We start from the raw sequence: 24,355 nt of genomic DNA, 5'->3' as shown, positions 1-24,355 counted from the left end.
CAACATGGAAAATTGATAGCATATGCCTTTAGACAACTCAAGGTGCAGGAGAATAACTACCCAACTTATGATCTTGAATTAACGTCCATAGTTTTGCCCTAAAAATATGAAGGAATTATCTATATGGTGTACAAATGGATGTATTCACCGACCACAAGAGCCTTCAATATGTGTCCACTCAATAGGATATGAACCTCCGACAAAGAAGGTGGTTAGAAATCTTTAAGGAATATGAAATGAATGTTATCTACCACCCCGACAAAGCCAATTTGTGGTGGATTTTTCAAGTCGAATGTCAATCTGTAATATTGCTCATGTAGAAGACCGTAAGAAAGATCTAGTGAAGGATGTTCATAGATTGGCCCGGTTACGTATTCGGTTAGAAGATTCTCCAAAAGGGGGTTTCATGGTTCATCATAACTCTGAGTCGTCTTTAGTAGTTTAGATTAAGTCTAAGAAACATCTTGATCCTCTATTAATGGAGTTGAAGGAATTGGTTCTTAGTAAGCTCAATGAGGTTTTCTCCCGGATGAATAGTGTACTTAGGTACCAAATAGATTGTGTGTACCATATGTTACTGACTTGAGAAGATTAATGTTTGAAGAAGCCCATGGTTCCCAATATTCTACTCATCAGGGTGCAACCAAAATGTATCATAATCTTCAAGAGGTCTGCTGGTGGAACAGTTTGAAGAGGGATGTAGCAAAGTTTATGAATAGGTGTCCAAATTGCCAACAAGTTAAGGTACAACATCAAAGGTCGAGAGGTATATCCCTAGTAATGAAATTTCCTACTTGGATTGGGAAGATGTTAACATGGACTTTATTGGTTGATTACCTCGAACCTGGAGAAAATATGACTCATTTAGGTTATTTTGGTTAGATTGGAAAAATCAGCTCACTTTATCCAATCAAGTCTAGTTATTCGGCGGAGGATTAAGGAAGAATATACATTAATGAGATTGTTAACTTAAATGAGATCCCTTTGTCCATCAATTTAGATAGAGGTTCCCATTTATCTTCTTGTTAATAGAGGTCTTTTGAACATGTGTTGGTTACTCAAGTGAAGCTTAGCACCTCTTTTCATCCTCAAATGGATGGTCGAGCAGAGCGTACCATTCAAACCCTGGAAGATTTGTTAAGATCTTGTTCGATAGATTTCAATGGTAATTGTGATGATCACCCACCGTTGATTGAGTTCTACTATAATAATAGCTACCATTTTTAGTATTTCCATGGAACCATTTGAAAAAAAATCTATGGTAGGATATGTAGGTTTCCAGTTGGGTGGTTTGATTTTTGTGAGTCTTCACTCCTCGGTCTCGAAATAATCTATGAATCCTTAAAGAAGGTTCGAATTATAAGGGATAGATTGAAAACAGCCTATAGTTGGAAAAAATCCTGTTCCAACAATAGAAGAAGAGATCTTGAATTTTAAGTAGATGATATGGTCTACTTGAAGATTTCACCCATGAAATGGGTGATTAGATTTGGCAAAAAGGGGAAGCTTAGTTCATGATATGTGGGTTCTTATGAGATATTTCAACAGGTTGGCAAGGTTTCTTATGAGTTGAAATTACCTAGTGAGCTAGCTTTGGTTCATCCTCTATTGCATGTCTCTATATTTAAGAAGTGTATTGGTGACCCGATATCTATTATCCTTATTAAAGGGTTGGATGAGAAATTTTCTTATGAAGATGTTCCGGTGGAAATCCTATATCGCCAAGTCAAGAAATTTAGGAACAAGGAGGTGGCCTCTGTAAAAGTCTTATGGATAAACCACCAGGAGCAACGTAGGAGGCCAAGGCCGACATGAAGTCCCTTTATCCTCATCCCTTTCCTCAAAATTCTAACCAAATTTGAGGTTATTAATCCTCTTTAAATAAATAAATAAATAAATAAATAATGTTGAATTTGGATTGCTTTGCTACTATGTGCATATTATTGGTAAAGATTCATGCTAAAAAGAATTTTTAAGGAAAAATTCTCTTTTGTGTAACTTGCACTTATTTGTAATTATGTGTATGGTTGCCTTCATGAAATGTTATTGACAATGTTAATGTCTTTTGGAAGAAGGTTGTCATAAGTTACTCTGGATGATCATATTGAGATCATGTTCATATTGAGAATTTAGTTCCTCATGTTGTGATGTTCAGCTCTTATATGTGGTAAGTTGTGATTTGAGTTGCTATGTCTAAATGTCATGTTTATTTGTTTATTTGATTTGTCAATTAATCCTATAGGTTGTGCCTCATGATTATTTTAGGTTGTTGTTTTTGTTGGTTGGGCTACTAGTTTTGAGTCATCCTTTCCCTATAAATAGATTTAAGTGCCATTCGGGGACTAATGGTCCCAAGAAGGGGATAATGTAACACTGTGAAAGTTTATGACTTGGTATAGAGCTCCACATGATGAAATAAACTCTAAAACACTGTTTATAAGCCTAAATTGATGTATTGAAACAAAGTAGGATGTATTAGAGCCTAAACGTCAAGGAACGTCCATGAAGTTTGGAAACTAGTGCAATTGAACTAGTTAACGTCCTTAGGTCTTGTGAAGGTTTGGAAGTATTGTATGGAGTCTAAAACGTGTAAAAATATTTTGAATAGGTAAAATAAGGTAGATAGGGTCGAAAATTATAGTTCCGTCCCCCCAAGGACCTCCCTAAGGGTCCTTGTAGGTACCCACCCTTGGCAAAGCAAACTGCCCAAGACAGACAACAATTTTCCCTATGAATAAACCAGTCTGCCGCGGACATGGTTCACCATAGACAAAAAATCATGGTCCGTGTCACGGACACATAGCAGACTCCATTGTCTCAAAAATTGAATTTGGAAACCTTGCGGGAAGAGCTCCGCAATGCGAACTTGTTTCCCAACGAAAATCTGAAATTTAGAATTCAATTTTCACTTCACTAAAAGGAAAACTTAAGTGAGGTGTCTTTTAATTATTTTAGGGGAGGTCAATCTATTTATATTAAATATGTTTTACCTCACATTTTACTCACTCAAATCAAATCCCAAAATCAAAACACAAAAGCTCTCACTTCTATCTAAAAATTTTCTCTCTACTCAACCTCCATTGAATGGTAATTAGGAGCTTCAAGAAGAAGAACAAATTCTCAAGATTCTCTCTTTAATTTCGTGGGCAATATTCAATTAACTTATGGGGATGTTTATTCAAGAATTATATTCTCCATGAATCCCTTCAAAAAATCTATTTTCATATTCTATATTGTGGCCAAAAAGTAAGACTTTTGATCTATCCATGGGTTCAATCCAAAATCGTTTTGTTATGTTATATGCCTTGAATCATAAATATATATTGGAACTAATAGATGATTTAAAAATCTTCCAAGAACCCAAGTGCACCCTATGAACTAATTTCTTGAATGTTGATGGATGAATTGAGTACATATGAATATGATGCACTATTGATGATTTTCTAGTCATAGATTCTTGTTTTAATGGCTATTGTGAGGTATATGGGGGTGATCATGATACTTGATACCTAACCTTGAAAAAGAGGGTAAATTCTAGGGTTTGTATGTATGATGAAGATTATTTCGCATACACTTTGAATTTGCTAGCAAGGTACATGACTTATGAAAGGATGCAAGAAAGATAATTGGGATGATTTCATTCTCTTGAACCTTACCTATTCTGTGGCATGAATTTTGTCTTATTCAGTTGATATATTTTGTTGATTTAAAGTATAATCCTCATGAAACACTAAAATTGGGATTGTGAAAGTGCTAGCACATATATATGTTGATTCTAGGATGAAACTGTATTCTCACCTAATGAATCTAAGAGCTTTATGTTTAATTGTTATTAAACGAAGATGGATTACTCTTCACACATGTAAATAAAAATAAACAATGGTAGTAAGTTGGGAAAGTATTCTAAGAACCGAGAGGATATGGAAAATGAGGAAAAGACCATTCCATTAATGCAAGAAGTTAGGACATCCTAGTGATATATATGAGAGGGAATCTCCTCCACTAATGCAATAGGTAGAGCCCTTAGAATCAATCTCCCTATCCCTTCAATATGTGCCTCCGTAGGACTTAGCTAGTGGATCCACATAGTAGCTAATATTTAGGTTCTACCTTGGCGAGTAGAACACCCTTTTTTGGTGTGGGGCTTTAGGACATCAGATTCCATGCAAGTTCTCATCGTGTATGTCTGTTATGGTAGATCTTCCCAAAATAATAAAGTAATGAATGAAATATGAACTGGCCTATTATATACTAATAAGTGGAATAAGTTCATGTGGAGGTATGAGACTTCACTTGTTCATTGCACTAGTAGGATTTGAGGGATGTTATATGGAGTTATTTGTAGTCATGAAGTAATATAAGAATATGTAAGCTGTATGGACAATGATTGAAGTGAATATATCCTCATATCCAAATGTTTCTCATGATGTATGTGTTTCACTTATGATTATTGGTATGTGATGAATGTAAATGTAATATGTGTGGCCAAGGTGGTTTCTATGAGAATGCTTGGTAAGGTTGCTAGTATGGGATGCTAACTCTATATTGCATAAGTAGACCCTATTAAGTGCTAAGGTCATGCCTTCATTTTAGTCTTGGACATTTAGTGATATTGTCTTATGTGTTGTCTTAATAATGGAAATGGCTTTCAAAAACATCATAAATACATACATTTCATGTAAATATCCCTTTCTCATGTTTTAATAGTTTTTATGCATTTTTCCATACTTAGTACACTTATAGTACTAACCCCCTTCTCCCTTTTGTATTATGTGTATAGCATACTGTTCATTGGTTTGCTTCTACATCCTTGAAGAAATCATGGACTTCTATTTTCCAAGACGTCGTGGTAGGTCCTCAAAGATTTGGCCATATGCACTAGTTGACAGTTATGATTTCTCTATTGATGTGATAGACTTAGTAATCTTCTCTTATGCACTTCTGTTCTAATAGACAATTGTTTCCAAAGGGTTAATGACCTTATTTGTAGACTTGTGTTCAACTATTATATATAGATGGTGTTGTGAAACAATATTAGAATATGACCATAAACGATGTAAACTCCATATATGATATATGAGAAGTCTAAGTATACTTAAAATTTTCATCATTATTTAAAGTACATTATCCCATGACGATTATTCAAAGAGGCTTGTATGAGACTTATTCGAGGTCGAGTACGCCGGTGACGTCTAGGGGGTGCTCCTCGGTTATTACAAACTTGGTATCAGAGCATTAAGATTTTGGGATAATAGTAGGGTTAATGTAACACACTCATCAAGTAGAGTCTTATTCATAAATGTGAAGCATGCCACATTTATTAATAAGAGGCTATAAGATGATTAGAAACTTTCCTTTTTTATTATGATATGATCATGCTTGGAGTCTTAACACTATGTACTTAACTCTTTCATTATAATTGATTTCTTGTTCTTATAGGCTATGATTACAAGGAGGAATAATGTTAGGAGGGTCGAAGAGGAGAATGTGAATGAGGTGGTTCCCCCTCCGGCTCCTCAAAACCCTCAAGTTCCTATTGAAGAAGGGGATATGCCCAATTTTGTGATAAAAGCTTCAATACATAGTCTTAATCAAGTGTTGTCTCCTCAAGTTGCTAGAGATGGTAGGGTGCAAGTGAATCCCAATTTATAGCACCATTGCTTAAAGGATAAGGGATTTCACAAGGATGAATCCCCACAAGGGTTCATATATGAAGTATTCAAGGTGGTAGGTGTCATGGGTGTGAACTCTCAACAAAAGACGCAACTAGTTGCGTATCAATGAAAGATGTTGCTCCAGTTTGGTATGAACAATGGAAGGATGAGAGGCCGTTTAGAGAAGGTTGGATTACTTGGGGGGGCTTTCAAAATGGCTTTCCTTGATAGGTTCTTTCCCATTGAACTAAGGGAAAGAAAAATGCAAGAATTCATCAATCTTCGTCAAGAGCATGAGTATGATAGAGTATAGCGTTAAGTTTACTCAATTATCCAAGTATGCTCCTACCATGGTGGCGGACTGTAGAGCCAAGACGAACAATTTTGGTACGGGGATATCTTATCTTGTGGTGAATGAATGTAGGTTGGATATGTTAATTCCAATCATGGACATTTCTCGTTTTATGGTCCGTGTCGGGCAAGTTGAGGAGACAAAACATAAACAAGTTAGTAGGAAGTTGAAGAGATCAATGCCGATGAGGGAAATTTCTCCAAAGCTAGGTTTGAGATAAAGATAAACCAAGGTTAAAAAATATATTTTCTAATCCAAGTCCCTTAAATGACCCAAAGCCCAATCAATGGAGGAGTACTGCCCCTAAGACTCAAGGGGAAGATAAGAGTGGCTCTTTTGTGGATGAAATACTTGTGCAAAGTGTGGTCAAAAGTATTAAGGGAAGTGTCTTGCCTGTATGGGCGTTTGATATGGATGTGGGAAAAATTGCCACCAATTGAAGGATTGTCCTATCCATACGACCAAAGGAATGGAAAGCACTCAAGATCTCACTAATACTCCAAACCCCGATGCTTCTAAAAAAGTTCTATGCTCTCCTCTCTAATGGTGATCAAGAGGATTCTCCCAATGTTGTCACGGGTATGTTACAATTGTTTTTTTATAAATGTCTATGCTTTACTAGATCTCGATGCCACTTTATCTTTTCTAACCCCTTTAGTGGACATGAAGTTTGAAATACATCCTGATGTTTTCCAAGAACCTGTTTCAACTTCTACCCCGGTGGGTGATTCTACTTGTTAAAAGAGTTTATAGGGGTTGTCCCGTTTCATTTCCCAATAGCGTCACTTTGGTTGACTTTGTAGAACTTTATATGTTGGACTTTGACATTATTTTTTGATGGATAAGCTACATTCCTGTTTTATTTCCATTGATTGTAGAACATGGGTAGTAAAGTTACAATTTCCAAATGAACCCATGATTGAGTGGAAGGGGGAAACCTAGCTCCAAAGAGTCGAATCATTTCTTGCCTTAAATCTTATAAGTTGATCTCTACGGGATGTCTCTATCATATTTTAAGAGTTAAGGATCTTGAGTCTGAGACTCCTCCTCTAGGGTCATCCCCAATAGTGAAGGATTTTCTGGAAGTTCTTCGTGATTACTTACCTAGAATTTCTCCCGAGCGAGAAATAGATTTCAGCATTGACTTACTGTTGGATACGTAACCCATTACAATTCCTCCTTACCTGATGGCTCCGGCTAAGTTGAAGGAACTAAATTTTCAACTCAAAGATTTACTAGACAAAGGTGTCATACAACCAAGTATTTCTCTATGGGGTACGCTTGTGTTGTTGGTGAAAAAGGAGGATGGGTTCCTTAGGATGTGCATTGATTATCGACAACTAAATAAGGCCACTATGAAGAACAAGTACCCTCTCCCTAGGATTGAAGAATTGTTTGGCCAACTCCAAGGGGCAAGCTACTTTTGAAAAATTTATTTAAGGTCGGTTTATCATCAATTAAGAGTTAGAGAAGTTTATCTACATCATTTTGAATTCCGAGTCATGTATTTTGGCCTAAAAAATGCCCCGTTGACTTTCATGGACCTTATATATCGAGTTTTTAGAAACTATCCTTATTTGTTCGTAATTGTGTTTATTGATGACATTTTTATATATTCTAAAAGTGAGGGTGACCATATGGACTATTTGAGGATAGTTTTCAATTCCTCAAGGATGGCCAACTCTATACCAAGTATAGTTAGTGCGATTTTTTCATTGAGATCAGGTTCTTTCTTGGTCACATTGTTTCTAGTGAAGGGGTAAGAGTAGATCAAAGTAAAATGGAAGCAGTCAAGAGTTGTCCTAAAGGGATATTATAGGATTTTGTTGAGGGATTTTCATCCATCATATCTCCATTGACGGCCTTGACCCAAAAAAGATGCTAAGTTTGTACGGTCTGATATTTGTGAGAAGAATTTTCAATTGTTGAAAGTTAAGCATACCTATGCTCTAGTATTGGCCTTACCTGAGGGCATAGAAGGGTTTGTTATATATTGTGATGCTTTTCGAGGAGGTTTAGGTTTTGTACTTCTGTAACATTGCAAGGTGATAGATTATGCCTCTAGACAACTCAAGGTGCATAAGAAGAACTACCCAACTCATGATCTTGAATTAGCAGTTGTAGTGTTTGTCATAAAAATATGGAGGCATTTAATATGTGTTCACGTGTATATATTCACTGACAACAAGAGCCTTTAATATGTGTTCACTCAGAAGGAGTTGAACCTCCGATAAAGAAGGTGGTTGGAACTCTTTAAGGATTAGGACATGAGTTTTCTGTACCACCTAGGCTCTAAGTCGAATGTCAATTGGTAGTATGGCTCATGTAGAACAGGGTAATAAAGAGCTAGTGAAGGATGGTCATCCCTGATGAGACCTGTATCTGAAGTCCCTATCGGCTGACGGAAGGTATCACTGTTCCAAAATTGCACTTTGGCCTACATGAAAAATTGGAAGATTAGACATGGAAATGGATAAGTGGTGGAAGCATTGAATGCCCTCTCGTGTACCTCTACTTAAATTATATGTGCAAAGTCTATCTCCAGCCCAGCTACAAGTGTTGCCACCATCACCACCCTATCCCATGTGAGTACATTGTCGGCCTTTGTGGGAAATATTATGTGTCGGACTAATAGGAAGAAAAACATGGCCACAAAAGTGAGGGTAGCCTTCTTGATGAGACCTCGCGGATCTATAACCTTTTCACCCCTTTCACCATCTGTCACTAGAGATTCAGCCAATCTATTTTATTGCCTCTTGCTTCTCTACACATCTTTGAAAATCACAACTCTGGAAAATTTCTCACCTGTAATCAAAGTCCGAAGTATTTCTGCTCCACTGTGAAACTGAGGTGGGGCCGTATAGAAATCAACGGATAGTGGTTTTTGATATATCAACCTCACACATCCGAACTAGTGTAGAGGTGAGAGGGTCTTGTTCTTATCGATGTACCCTCGGAGAGTGGCAACATAAGAGGCATTAAACTCCCGAACAATGTTCTCGTTATAACTATCAAAGTCCCAAACGATCCAATTACATTTGTGGAGACTAAACAATTTGTGCACCTCTAGAACTGTGTGCAAACACCCTGTGAGGACTGTACACTCCTCAATGACCATCCAGATCATTACCCCCTTCTCATTGAGCATTTTATCATATCTATATGACTGCCACTGCCCCTCCATGCACCATTTATTTGGTTCATCGAGAACTGAATGGGGTCATCCGATCGGGGTGCACGTGTATCCTCTGAACTTAATGGCCTCATAAGACAAGGCTTGTTTTTCTAAGTCCCATGATCTCGTGACTTCCTGAGAGTTTGAACTAGAGGTAGTGGCTAATTTGGACCATAAAGCTTTGATCGACCTTGAATCTGTGGCGGACTCGGAGCCGGATGTGGAGGACCCCTCTGAACTGGAAGAAGCCCCGGTTGGTGAACTGATCAGTGTGCGCTTCTCATCAGACTCGGAGGCAGTGAATACATCAAGAGTCACCTTCCGGGGGGTTCCCCTAGTGGCTCGGGCGGATTCTATCGGTGTTGTATTACCTGGAATAACATAGGTTGGGTCATGCTCTGTGTCGGTGGCGATTTAGCTGATAAGTCGGGGTAAACGACTTATATTTTCCCTTCTTGGAGTAGACACTGATCCTTTTAGGGGCCATTTGTGATTGTCGAGTAGTTGTTAGTATCATAGCAGCATAACGACACACTAAAAAAAACAGAAAAAAGAAAACATGAAAATCAAAATACAAATCTACTATATAGAGTTAGATCAATAGACTATAGTTCACTTTGTCGTCTGACACTTAGAATTACTTTTGGATATGTTGAAAACAGACTCTCTGATGGAAACGATAGATGTGCAGAATGGCCCATCGATCAAATGATAGATTGTAGTCTTCTTTTGTTGTTTGAAACTTCGGATTATTTCTTGATGTTTCAATCAATGTTTCCTTGATTGATCGATGGTTTGTAGACACGGTCTCGTACTATGGGCCTGTGACAGTTTTCAAGCCTCTTTCAAGTTCAATTACCGAGTTTCTATACTAACCCATTTTAACACAATCTACTTTAAACATGCTTTCTAACACACCAAATGTTTGTTCATCATTCCAGGGTTCATATTTTGTACAATTATCGAACCTAATTTAGTAAAAAAAATGGAACCCTAGGTAAGAACCCAAAAGAATAAGGCATACAACATTTTAGCTAGTTAAATTTGCTAGATATTCATTGTAATCATCCCAGGGGCAGTAATTACCCCACTTGTCACATGCAAATTAAATTAATTTAGTCCCAAGTTCAAGACCCATTCCCGAGTTCCTATATTCAACTATGAACGAGAATTCATAGTTAAAGGAAATCGAAGTACCTTTCAAGCGGTGTAGTGTGTTGTGGTTCTATGCCTACAGTGATATGCAACCAAACAAAGTAGCCTACGTTTCTGAACCCGATCACCGAACTCTTGAGAATGGAAGAAGAGAGAATTTGGGAGAGAAGATGTATGCGATTTGGGGGAATTGATTGGACATGTGATTATGGGAAATGGGAATTTAATTGCCGACTGAAAAAGGGAGTAATATTATGGGATGAAATGGTTATGGAAGGGAATTTGAATGAAAATGGAAAGAGGGGAGGAATTTGATAGAGTTGGGTTTTTAAGAAAATATCTGGTTCGGGTAAGTTCGCTGGCAAACTTTGATCCTTGAAACCCCATTGACAGTTCCTGGATCGATCAATGGTCCGTAGATCAGGACCGCCGATCATACTTAGACTTAGACAAATTTTGAAACTTATCTGGGATCTACGAACACCATCGATGTTTCGTCAATTGAACGACGGACCGGCAATATGTATTGGTCTGTAGACCTTTGCACCAAACCATTTTCTGCAGATTTCTAATTTTACTTCTCACATGTAACACTAATTAGGCTATTGTATTGTATTTTTCTGGACACTTTTTAGAGACCGAGCCTATTCTAATTTCTAGCAAACACTAACATACCAAACAAAATTTTATTTTTTCGAACAACTAGAAGAACTAAACAAAACAACGACTATTTCAACATGGAAAACAAAACATAAAGTTGGCTAGATAGTACACCTTGGTTAGCCTCCCAAGAAGCGTTTGGTTTAATGTCGCAGCAAGATGCAAACCTCTTGATTAATCAGACTTCATCAAGATGTTAGGCCTGAACCAATTCATGAAAACTCTCCTCATGACCCAGATAAGTCTTTATCCTTTTTCCCATTAGTGTGAACTTTGCTCCTTTCTTGTTCTCAAGCTCAACCGCTCTATATGGGAACACTTTGGTGATGAGGAATGGCCCAATCCACTTGGACTTGAGTTTCGTCGGAAACAAGCTCAACCTAGAGTTGAATAAAAGCACTAAATAACCAACCCAAAATACTCGCTTTTCAATTCTTTGGTCGTCAAAACTTCTTCATCTTCTATTTGTAGATGGATGAACTCTCATATGATTTCAGGCGAAACTCATCAAGCACATTAAACTCATTTAGTCTCTGTTCTGATGCTCTGGTCCAATCCAAATTCGGACTCTTCACCACCCACATTGTCTTAAGCTCTACCTCGACTGATAAGTGACAAGCCTTCCCATATACAAGTTCGTATGGAGAAATACATATGGGGTTCTTGTATGCAGTGAGGTAGGCCCAAAGAGCATCATCTAACCTCCTTGACTAATCTATTCTATTGTCATTTACAATTTTTGCCTGTTTGATCTCCCGATTGGACACCTCAACTTCCCCGCTAGTCTGTGGGTGGTAAGGAGTAGCCACATTATAACAAACACCATATTTTTCCAATAGACATTTGAACAATTTATTACAAAAGTGCAAGACGCCGCCACTAATAATGGCCCTAGATGTACAAAATCTAGAAAAGATGTTCTTCTTCAAGAATGTGATGATACTCTTCCCTTCAATGTTAGAGAGCGCAATTGCTTCCACCCATTTCAACACATAGTCAACCGCCACAAGAATGTATTTGATCCAATAAGAACACACAAATGGGTCCATGAAGTCAATGCCCTATACATAAGATAGCTCCATCACCAGAATGGAATTCAATGAAAGCTCTTGCCTCTTTGAGATTCCTCCATCTCGTTAACACTAAACACATGATTTGGCAAACTCATAAGCATCTTGGTGGATGTTGAGAGAATAATTCCCACACTGAATATCTTATTCGCATTTCATATACCACTATGGTAACCACCCACAGGAAAGGAATGATACACCTCCAGAACTCTCAAGATCTAAACTTCAGGTACAATGTGGCGAATAATTCCATCGGCACAACTCTCATATAAGTAAGGCTTATTCTGAAAGATAATTTTCACATAATGCATGAACTTCTTCTTTTGGTGGAAGGTCAAATTTGACGGAACACAATCATATGCCAAATAGTTCACAAAGTCTGCGAACCATGGAATCAGATCATAAGAAGCATCCAATACGTATTCATCCGGGAACGCATCATAAATTTCAGCCTTTTCTCCCAACTAACGTATCGCTTCATCCTCCAATCTATACAAGTGGTCGCCTACATGATTCTTAGTCACTTTATATTTCTCACCTCAAAATCAAACTCTTGCAGCAACAATACCCATCTGAACAACCTTAGATTAACATCTTTCTTTGCCATCAAATACCTCAAAGCAGAATGGTCGATATGCACTATGACCCTCGTGCCAAGCAAATAGGAGAAAAACTTCTCAAATGAAAACTCAACTACAAGAAAATCCTATTCAGTTACAATGCAGTTCTTTTGGGCTTTAAATAGGGATTTACTTGCATAGTAGATGGGGTGAAGGATTTTATCCCTTCTCCGTCTCAACACTACTCCAAGTGCAACCCCACTCGCATCACACATAACCTCAAATGGCTCACTCTAATCTGGTGAAATAATAATTCGCATGGACACCAACTTTTCTTTCAACTCTCTAAATGCTTTTATACAGGATTCATCGAAGTAGTACTTGCATTCTTTCTCGTGCAATTTCTTAAAAGGATGTACAATTTTCAAAAAATCCGTAATAAACCTCCGATAATATCCAGAATGCCTAAGAAAACTTCCACACCCTTGACAGAGATGGGTGGAGGAAGCTTCTCTATCACCTCAATTTTTGCCCAATCAACCTCTATACCGTTCTCAGGTATTCGATGGCCCAACACTATGCTTATTTCACCATAAAGTGACATTTCTCCCAATTTAGCAAGAAATTACAATCCTCACATCTTTTGAGCACCTCAGCCAAATTATTCAACAACCAAACAAAGGAGTCTCCTACCACACAATAATCATTAATGAACACCTCAATAGTGTCCTCTACAATATTAGAAAATATAGATATCATACAACACAGGAAGGTAGCAGGTGATTTACATAACCCAAACGACATATTTTTAAATGCACAATTCCCATAGGAACAAGTAAAAGTTGTCTTTTCTTGATCTTTCGAGGCGATAAAGATCAGGTTGTATCCCGAATAGCTTTCCAGAAAAAAATATCAACCCTTGCTTGCAAGTCTGTCTAACATCTGATCCATGAAGGGAATGGGGAAATGGTCCTTTTTAGTCTAAGCATTCCACTTCCGTTAGTCCATACAAACTCTTCATCTGGTCATTGGCCTCATCAGATAAACATAGTTTCTTTCGGTAGGTACCACAATCATCCTACCTTTTTTAGGCATGCACTTTACATGACACACCCAACTACTGTCAGCAATAGGATAAATGACTCCAACATCCAACCACTTGATGATCTATTTTTTCACTACTTCTTGCAAAGGTTGATTAAACCTTCTTTGGTGTTCAATACTCGATTTGTTGTCTGTCATAAGTTGGACTTTGTGGAAAGGAATATCGGTAGGGATTATATCTGCAATAGTCCAAGCAATGGCTTGTTTGAACCTCTTCAACACCACCACTAAGAACTCTTATTAATTCCCATTCAACTCTGCTGCAATAATCACTGGCAAAGTGTAATCTCTACACAAGAGCACATACCTTAGATGAGGTGGTAGAGCCTGTAGCTCTGCTGCTGGGGACTCCACAATAGATTATCCCGAAGGAGAAGAATTGCGCTACTTCATATCCAACTCCAATTTCTTCGGTTTTGACCAATATTCGTTTTGTTAAAGTGCAACCACAAAATCACTCATTCTCTTCAATACAATTGCAGTCAAAATTCATGATGACCGCTGCTAGTGCCTCAACACCAAGTCGCTCTTCAATTTGCACTTCAAAAATACTCTTAGCTTTGTAGGATATAGCAGATACTGTTTGGAGCTCACTACTCTTCTTCATGCATCTATATCTTGAAAGTTGCTTCTTCATTGATAAATATGGATTTTATCTGCCCCTTTTCCATGTCAACCATGCATTCCCAGTGTCAAGGAATGGTCTCTCAAGAATAATGGGAACCTCAAAATCAACCTCACAGTCAAGAATCACAAATTTGACAGAAAGATGAATGACTCAACTTGCACAAGCACATCATAGAGTATACTATGTGACTATTCATAATTCGATCGGCCATCAATAAACACATTTAAGTCGCCTTTGGGTCTCCCAAGCCTAACTTCTTATAAATGGACAATGGCATGAGATTTATGCTCACACCAAGATCACATTGTGTCGTAACATAGTGCAGCAACCCTATCATACATGGAATAATGAAGACACCCAGATCTTCCTTTTTCTGCACAGGAGACCTCGTAGCAATAGCACTTCAATGCTACATTCTGTTATCATCCTCAAAACTCCCCGACCTCTTCTTTGTCACCATGTCCTTCATAAACATTGCATAACCGGTCATTTGCTCTAAAGCTTTGATCAACAGGACATTGATGGAAAGTTGTTTTAGTATAGTGATAAACTTACAATATTTACCATCTTCCCTTTACTTCACTATTCTCTATCGGAATTGTGGTAGAGGTCAAGGGATGGGGACCGCTTCCTAAGATAAATCAACCTCTTTTGTTGTAGCATCCCCCAACATTACACTAGCTTTTGCTACATCATTTTCTTTTCTCATGTAACCTTCTACTACAGACGACATAGGTTGATCAATGGTTTTCTTACCTCCTTTTGTAGTGACTGTCGTCCAACGCCCATCATTCTTTAGGTTTTGAATAGTGTTCCTTGGAAAAATGCCAGGTTGGCATGGAGTCACAGTAGTAGACAACTGATTCATCTATAGCTCAAGATTATTTATTGAGAATGCATATGCATTCGCCTTTTGTCCAATGCCATATAGGTCACTTGATATTCTCTTGTGTCGCCTTAAGCCTCTTCATCATCTTCTGCAGCATATCCTCAACCCGCATCATAGTAATACTCATTTTCTAGGGATGGTGGTTTAGCCAAGTAGTTCACCGCATTCAAATTCTCTTAGCCTCCGCTCACATGATTCAAGACTAACCCTAATTCAGTTCTCATCTGTGCCATCTCTTCACGAATCTAATGTACGGTTGAGTTGGGTGTAGTTTGTACTTCGAAGTTGTTTCACCTATTGTCCGACTTTTTAGTTCTCCAAGCTTTATTATTGTGATATATCTTTTCGAATTTCTCTATAATCACAGCATATGTGCATTTTCCATTGGAGCCACCCGGAATAGTATCAAGCATGACTTTGTCATCGTCATCTTGACCTCTACAAAAGTACTTCTTCAGTGACTCATCGTCAATGCGATGATTGGGGACACCCCTCATGAATGTTGTAAATCTATCAAAGAGCTACTCATCGACTCTCTACGTAATGCCACAAAATTATTCACCTTATCCGTATGGTTAATGTTCTTGGACACTAGATAGTACCTTGCTAAGAACACATGTCTCGATTAGTCCCAAGTATAGATAGAGTTGTAGGGAAGCTCACTGAACACTCTAGCATCATCTCAAGTCTGTGATAAAGTAAACACTCACAGTTCGATGACATTCATATCCAAGTCCGGTCTACCCATACAACTTTTGCAAACCGACCTCAGCTTGGCTATATACGCATGTGGGTCTTCCGACGGCAGTCCCAAAATCAAGGCCCTATCAATTAGCATCTGCATCAATTTACGTGTCACCACAAATGTGTTCCCAGGGACAGATAGGGTAGGACAATAGGTCCATCAGAGTATGCAATGTTCATGTTGCCCTTATAGTAATAGTGAGGTCGTGGAGCTACTAGAAGTTGCACCCACAAGGCATCACCTCACGTATTCTCAATTTGTGCCTGGTTTTGTGCCATAACTTGTATGGGAGGCTGGTGGCCATCTCCATCAATTACATTACCTCTATTTGGGTTATGTGGGACCCCTTGATTGTCCATCCTTCGAAGTGTTCGATTCTATTATGGATTTTATGGAGTGAGTGGTTCCCTTTAGCTCTGTCTACTTGGCATACACTAAAGCTACACCTGACAGAAAAAAAAATTAAAAAAAAAGTAAAATTAGGAAATATTTGACTAAAATTCAATGATGTAGTCAAAATTATTCTAAAATCCAAATTATACCTGCCTAAAGAAGCATAAACGATCATTATCAAGTAAAGAACCCAACCAGTCGATTGAGTTTGATGCCAGGAGGAAAATAGTTTAGACTTAACTTTAACCCATAATTATGTCAGTTTAGTCATTATCTTTCCTAAACAAGTAAATAAAAAGGGGGTTTTGTGAAACAAATTCCTTCAACAGTGCAATTAGCAAGTGAACAAAAGTAAACATTGTTTTTTTATCAAGATGAGAGAGTAACTAGGGTATATTTATTCCCCAGAGGTTCATAACAAAGTGTTCCTAGCAATAACAATTCATTCCTAATATATTACATAGAAAGTGATAACTTAGATATATCTAAATGCTTGGTCCAACATCTAGAGAATTTCACCCTACACCTTAGTCCGTCTACTAGTGTATAATTTCTAACAGTTACCATTACCTCATATTAGTCATCATAATCGATGTATGGCTTAATTATTACTTTGCACCAATCGACACTAGCCTATTAGATAATATCATATCAAATTTGTATTGATAATTCTTTTCCTATTACTACCTCCTTCGTCCGGCAGGTAGCAACGAGACGAGTTCTAACGTTTGCTACAGTTCAAAGGATTTCTAACCAAAATAATTATCAATGCCTGCAAAAAGACTATTCAAGAATTGCTTAATTGCCAGGATTACTTTGTTAATTACCCATGGTTTCCACAACCCTAGTTGTGGATTTAGATAACCATTCTAGAGATATCACAATTTATAGTTTTAGATAAAGAAATCATGAACTTACTCACCTAGAAGATTAAAATGAGAAGTCCAACTTGAAATTGCAAACAAAATCTTTTAAACCAAATCCAAAAATAAATTAATTACTAAAGTTTCAATAACCAATCTCCTATACACAAAGTAGAACAAAATTAATAGAAGATATACCCCAAAAAAGAGGTTTTAATACCCTTTATATAGAAACAAAGTCTTAATGAAAAAGAAGTTCAAATAAGGAAAGTTTTGTTCACGAGACAGAGCGTTGATTGATCGATGGTCTGTGGTTTGATTCTATCCGTAAGGAGTTAGAAAATGTTTCACCCACTGGATGGAACCCTCTATGAATCAAATGATGGACAAATAGTACGGGCCATTTATTGTCCTCCGTAGCTCCATACTTAGAATCTTCCATAATCATATACAAGAACCATTTCTCAACCAAACGACATTTCACCAGTACGGTCCATCGTTGCCTCTCCTGGTTCAATTCTTAGTCAGACATCCCTTATTTTCCTTCAATACCTTAGGTACTCATCTACAATCACCACCTACGCTCTGTCGATAGAAAGACGAACCATCAATTGCCTCCGTAGGACTTGCTCTTCATTAACTTCAGTTATTTCTTGTCTTTCCACCTGAACAACTTTAGCCACACACAACTCTTAAGTGAAATTCATTAGAAATTTCGTGTATTCATGGAACATCAACCATAGATCTCACTTTCATTCGGACGGAGTTGGCTAGCGTACTAGCGTATGTAGATGTTGTCTTCAAGATGCGGGAGTATGAGCCATAGCATGCCCCACAAAGCTGGCAGAAGATACTGTCCTTGAGGCCTTCTTCTAGGCACCTCCTGAGACATAGCTTGAACCACATGTTTGATCCAAGAGGCTCTATTTGAGCCACCTCCTTGAGGTTGGTGATATGGCTCGTGCCAGACAAAGGGAGCGAACACAGGTAGAACAGGCTAGAAGGGCCTCGATAGTAGGTGAAGAGATGGGCTAGCGAAGGGCACAAGATTTAGATACTGGCATTAAGTTTTGGGCCTGTTAGTGGAGTAGTAGAAATTACTGATGTTGCAGATAAATTGGTCGATGGCACTACTAATGGTTTTCATCCTTGGAGATATGGGAACTGCTGATGGTAACCCTATTACTTACCTTGCGATCTCCAGGAAACTGAAGTCACCTGCTTGTTTATAGGTCTTAAGCGCTATGTGCCACAGGTTTGTTTCACCTGCCATTATGATTCTGTGATTTCGTCTGTGTTAGAGACAATTGAAATCTCTTTAGTTTGGGAATGGGGTAAATTGAATGTGAGTGATATGGTTAAAACTGAGTAGCCTAGATCATAGTCTTCTCTTGGATCTTGCCTGTGTTCTTTTTTCACCAAGAGAATTTTTAAAATTCTAGTTAACCGGCATATATTAGTAAGTGTATGTGTAGAAGCATTAAATATTGACGCATGATGGCTCATGAAAAATGAGACTCGTCAGATAATAGTGCTTCCATGCATAGGCTGAGATAAGTTGAATGTGTTGTCTCTAAACATGACATGAAAATGCACGAACTGCATGACTTGTAACAAAAACTTTGATCTTGGAATTGAGATAATATGATAGTGCAACAATGTGCCAAGTGAGTATGAGAATATTTAATTATTCAATAGTTGTTGCCTAACTAGAATTTGCCCGGTTAGTCTTGCGAAGGGAATCTGCTCTAGAACCCAGATAGTGGTCATAGCTCTTGATCGGAATAGTCCACAACTAGCCTAAAAGAGTGTTACCAAATGAATTGAATGTAACGTTCGATCCAAGTACTTTTGAGGCTTTAATAGACTATTTCTTTCGAACTCACCAACTCGTTCCAAGGGTCTAATGTTTTGTCCCTAGTCCGTCCTTGGATATGTTCTCCTCGACTTAGTCCAAAATCCTAAGTTACGGGTGGTTAATGCAAAAGTGACCTAGTCTTGTCCCTGACCCAACATCGGGTATCGTGCACCTCAACCTATGAAAAAACGCTAGTTGAGGGTGGCTTTTAAAAGAGAAAACCCCAAAAATGGGTGTGAAAAGAGTTAGATGTTGAAGAGAAAATAATAAGTAAAGAGAAGTATTTGACTTGGAAAAAATTAAAGAATAATTGAAAGAAAAATAAAAGAGAGAAGAACTCTTTGAGAAAAAGATACAAAACTCAAAGTCACAAGTATGGTTGAAATGAATCAAAGGAAAGAAGAGAAGAAGAAATTGGGTGTAAAAAATAAAAGAGGTGCAAGGCATAGTTGTAATGTCAAGGAGGGAAGATAATAAATAAATGCACCCAAATGTATCATACCTGACCCTAAGCCTATGTTACAAGCTATGAAATTCCTAACGTGAACCTATATGCTAGTTTGGTGAACCTAAGAAGCGAAGATAAGGGCAAGCCTATGGCGTGGAGCACTAAATGTATTTGAGCTTATTATTGAGTGAGTTTTGTAATAGGTCCTTGTCTCCGAAATTCATAATCACTATGTGAAAATTGAGGATTTTATTTGAAATGAGGGCACTAGTTACATTATGAGAAAATTGGTGCCTTGTTGATAGGAAAAATAGTAGAGGTGTTTATTTACTGGTGAATTCGTGTCATGATATCATCCACATTAGTTAACTTGATGAGCCTGAGACGTAGGGCTGCACCCAAACAAAGGAGAGTTGGGATAGATAACCATGTGATTGCTTGAGCTGAAATTGTCTGCTTCCATGCAAGTGTCGTTTAGGGTCGTAGTGCGTCGCTTAAGGAAAAAAATGCATTTCATTTGAGGTGTTGATGTACCAACAGTTCACGATATTTCTAATGCATTTCACTTATGTACTGTATGTGTCTAGTTCCTTTTGTATTGATTTTTGATGAATATTGTGTTTGTTTGTTGGAAAGATGTTCAGGCATAAAACTAAGGAGACAACTGAGAAAGTGTAGAAAAAGAAACCTATCAAGGAAATCCACGAAGCGTCGATCCATTGACGCCCCATAAATAAGGATCCTAGATGAGAAGACTAGACATTGGAGGAAAATCAGGGAATTCTAACTAAGTGTAGAACCATGGAAGCATCGTTGGCCGTCTATCGATCGATGAATCGTACTGGTGGACCATAGTATGATACTGCGATGGTTCCAGTACCTGATACTTGAACATTCTAAGTGTATAGTACGGAGGATCATCAATGGATCCTAGACATGTTGTTGGTCCGTCGTTTGATTAAGAGAAGATGCAATCCGGAAGCTAAATTATTTTTATAAGACCTGGGTGCCGAAAGCAAAGCACGGACCATTGATCGATCGACGGCCCATCAGTTGCTCTCGTAGATTGAAGCTGCCTGCCTGAACAAACTGTCTTCATTTGAATTCTTTTTTTTTATTAGGATTTTATTCAATAAATAGGGTATTTAACCTCTTTGTTGGGGTTAGCTACAAGTATTATCGTTCTAATTTATGTTTTGGATATTAGGTTTTGCAACTTTGGCAAATAATTGATTTCAAGATTTGGTTTTGAAGCTTTTGGTTTACAAATGCAAATGCAATTTATGGATTACTATTCGTATTATGTAAGGTCATGATTGCTTCATCTATCAACGTGGATTGTGTTCTTCTTGATATGGGTAGCTTAATCTACAACTATGGTTGTGAGTACGATAAGGGATTAACAAAGTATTACTAGTAATTAAGTAATTCTTGAATAGTGTTTCTGCATGTGTTGATAATTTCTTTGTTTAGAAGTCCTTTTAACGAGTGCACGCGTTAGAACTCTCCGTTTTGCTATTTGTCAAACCAAGGTAGTTAATAAGAAAAGGATTATCAACATAGATTTAGTTTGATACTATCTAATAGGATAGTGTCGATTGGTACGAGGATAAATCTAAGTCATACATAGATGTGATGTCTAATATGAGGTATAGGTAAGGGTTCGTAAACTATACACACGTAGCTGGACCAAGGTGCGGGGTGAAATTCTCTAGATGTCGGACTAAGGATTTAGAGATACCTAACTTATCACATTGTATGTAATATACTAGAAATGGATTGCTATTACTAAGAATACCGTGTGATGAACTTGTGGGGAACACACACACCTAGTTACTTTATCATCTTGATAACAACAATAGTTTATTCTTGCTAACTTCCTAATCATATAATTAAGGGAATTTGTTTCAGAAAACCCATTTACTTCATTTTTTCGGAAACACCTTCACTAAAAGATATAATGGTAGGTTAAACTTATGTATAAATCATATTCCTCGTGGGATTGACCTTAACCTACTAGTTGAGTTCTTTACTTGATAACGATCGCTTATGCTTTTTTAGGGAGGCCTAATTTGAGCGTATCATCTACCGACTTCACCCTATTTATAGGGAGGGTAGATGGCTTGGATGCTCCTAAGACCATAGGGATTCCTCCGAATACCACGGGAGATGTGCAGAGGGATCGCATAGCTGATGAAGAGCTTGACGCAGACACCGGTGAGAAGATAACAGAAGTAGTTAAGGAGGAGACGATGGATAGCAAAGAGGAGAGAATATTCAGAGACTTGCTGTGCTTCAAGTGCTAGAGATATCGTAAGCTAAGACGTCCACAACAGCTCCTAGTGGATTTTGCACCGTGACTCTTTATAAGGAGATACGGGCAGTAATGCCCATGTACAGACTGATGCACTGTTTGTTGAAGCACCGATATATGGAGATACTTCATAGACAAGACTTACCTCCCTCTCGGTCTTGTTGTATATTTCCTTTTGGATACTTTTATAAGCATATGAGGACAAATAGATTTTTATTTTTGTTGGGGTGAGTCCCACCCTGTGTGGGACTACTATTTTTATTTGTGTTTTATGAAAACATTTGGGTTGTTCTATTTCAAATGATTTTTTATCATCTCTTTGTAGATGTTTGAACTTATGGATCCCTTTTTGTTATAATAGAAAAAGGATTTTCACCCTTCTTAAATTTTTATTATTTTTTCGTAAATTTACGCCACCTCTTATATACGCTTGAAAAGATAGTTGTTATTAGGCCAATTTAAGTCTCAGTTTTGATCAATACCAATGACTTGGATAACGTTCGCAATCAAATGAACATGAATGTACAACTACAATTAGGCCAAATGAAGTTGCATAATCAATATCTGAACTCTTTGAATCTCATTGTGATAATGTCAATTGTCAAATTGATTCTCTTTTAATAACTGTTGCACACTAGAAAAAGTGTGGAGTCTTGTTTGACTTTAGTGTTGATTTCCTTGTATGATAAGCTTACCTTGAACCATGCATGACAACACCTATAATTTGCAACGTTTGTCCAGTTCACTAAGTAATACTTTATCTTGATATATATCTTTTGTGACCATCCTTGTGAGTGTGTGAGCCTCTCTTGAACACCCCTTGAGTTTTACCTTTCTTCGGAAGAAACTTGACAAAAAATAACCTCTCTTAACACTCTAGCCTTAATCATCTTGATTTTTTCTTAATAGAATATCCAAGTTACGACAAAAGCCTATGTTGGGGTGTGGTGAAAAGAGAAGGAAAGTTAGGGAAGTGCAAAAATGCTCCAGTCTATCCATTGTATTGAGAAAAATGTAACCCTCCATTTTAAAAAAAAATTAAAAAAAATGAAATAAATTTGAAAGTTACAAAAACAAAGGGGGTTCACGGCATATTATGGAAAAGTGAATAAAGGGATGAATTGTGAAAACCAATTAACTTGATAAAAGAAAGGAAAGAAAGTGTTAACAGTAACATATTTCATGAGGATCATAGTCACTGAGCCTTAATAACCATACATTTGCGCTTAGCCCCATTACAAGCCCTAAAAAGACCTTTTTGATATTTGTAAAGCTTAAACAAATGTTTATGGGAAAATAAGGGCAAACCTATGAGTGAAAGCATGTATTATGTTCTTCTTTTTGAGAATGAGTGTTGTAATTGGTTCCCGAACCTTAAATGAGTATACATCATGTGACAAAATGGAATCATCATTTGTGTGAGGGCATTTAAATGCTTTTGTTGATCTTGAACTTGCATTTGAAGCAAGTATTGCGAACTTGAGAATCTTTGGTAATGGTGTGTTACAACATGAAGCATTGGGTACAAAATTGATCCTTGCATAAGTAAATTGGGTCTTGTTGTGTACATTCATGATTGAATCTTTTGTATCTTTGTTTGAGACATCCTTTTTGAACGGCTAAACTTGAATTTTACTTGAGGACAAGCAAAAGTACATTCATGATTGAATATTGTGTCTCTCCTAGTGATTGTCACCCAAATAGGCTATTTCACCCACAACTTGGTCGGTTTACGGGTATGTGTTTTACTAACCCTTACTCTTAACCCTAGATTAGCCCTCACATCTTTTGATTAGGCTATTTAATAGAGGATTATCAATGCTAATTCTCTATTGTTCACTCTCTTTTTCCATTTGTTACTTCCTTGATTGGGCTATTAAGAATAAGGCGAGATCTAACATTTGTTGCTTTAAACTCAATCAAAATGATGATATTAATAATAAATGCATAAAAATCATTCAAGCAATACTTTTTACTTTAACCTACTTTAGTAATTCGTCATAGTTCCCACAATCCTAGTATTAAATTTAGATACTCATTATCTCAAAAACACAATTAAAATTTACTAAAATGCTTGTGTTAATCATAAAAATGTAAGAGCAATAGCTAAAATATCTTTTAATGATCATGAATAAAAATAAATAATAACGGAGTATAATGAATAGAAAGAGGACGAGAAGGAGGAAGAGTAAGAAGAAGATGAAGAGGAGGATGTGGAGGATGAATAGTAGGAGGAGGAAGAGGAAGAAGAAGAATAGTAAGAAGAAGAATAAGAAGAAGAAGAGGAAGAAGAAGAAAAGGAAGAGGAAGATGAGGAAGAAGCAAAACAGAAAGAAAAGGAGGAGGAGGAGCAGGAAAAAGATGAGGAGGAGAAAGAAGAAGAGGAGGACGAGGAGGAGGAGAAGAGGAAAATTAAGAAGATGAAGACGAAGGGGAAAAAGAAGAGGAAGAGGAAGAAGCAGAAGAGGAGGAGGAATAGGAATACGA

The sequence above is a fragment of the Solanum pennellii genome, chromosome 1 (genome assembly GCF_001406875.1).
Source record: "Solanum pennellii chromosome 1, SPENNV200".
Lineage (NCBI taxonomy): Eukaryota > Viridiplantae > Streptophyta > Magnoliopsida > Solanales > Solanaceae > Solanum > Solanum pennellii.
Note: the sequence above shows the minus strand (reverse complement) of the source record.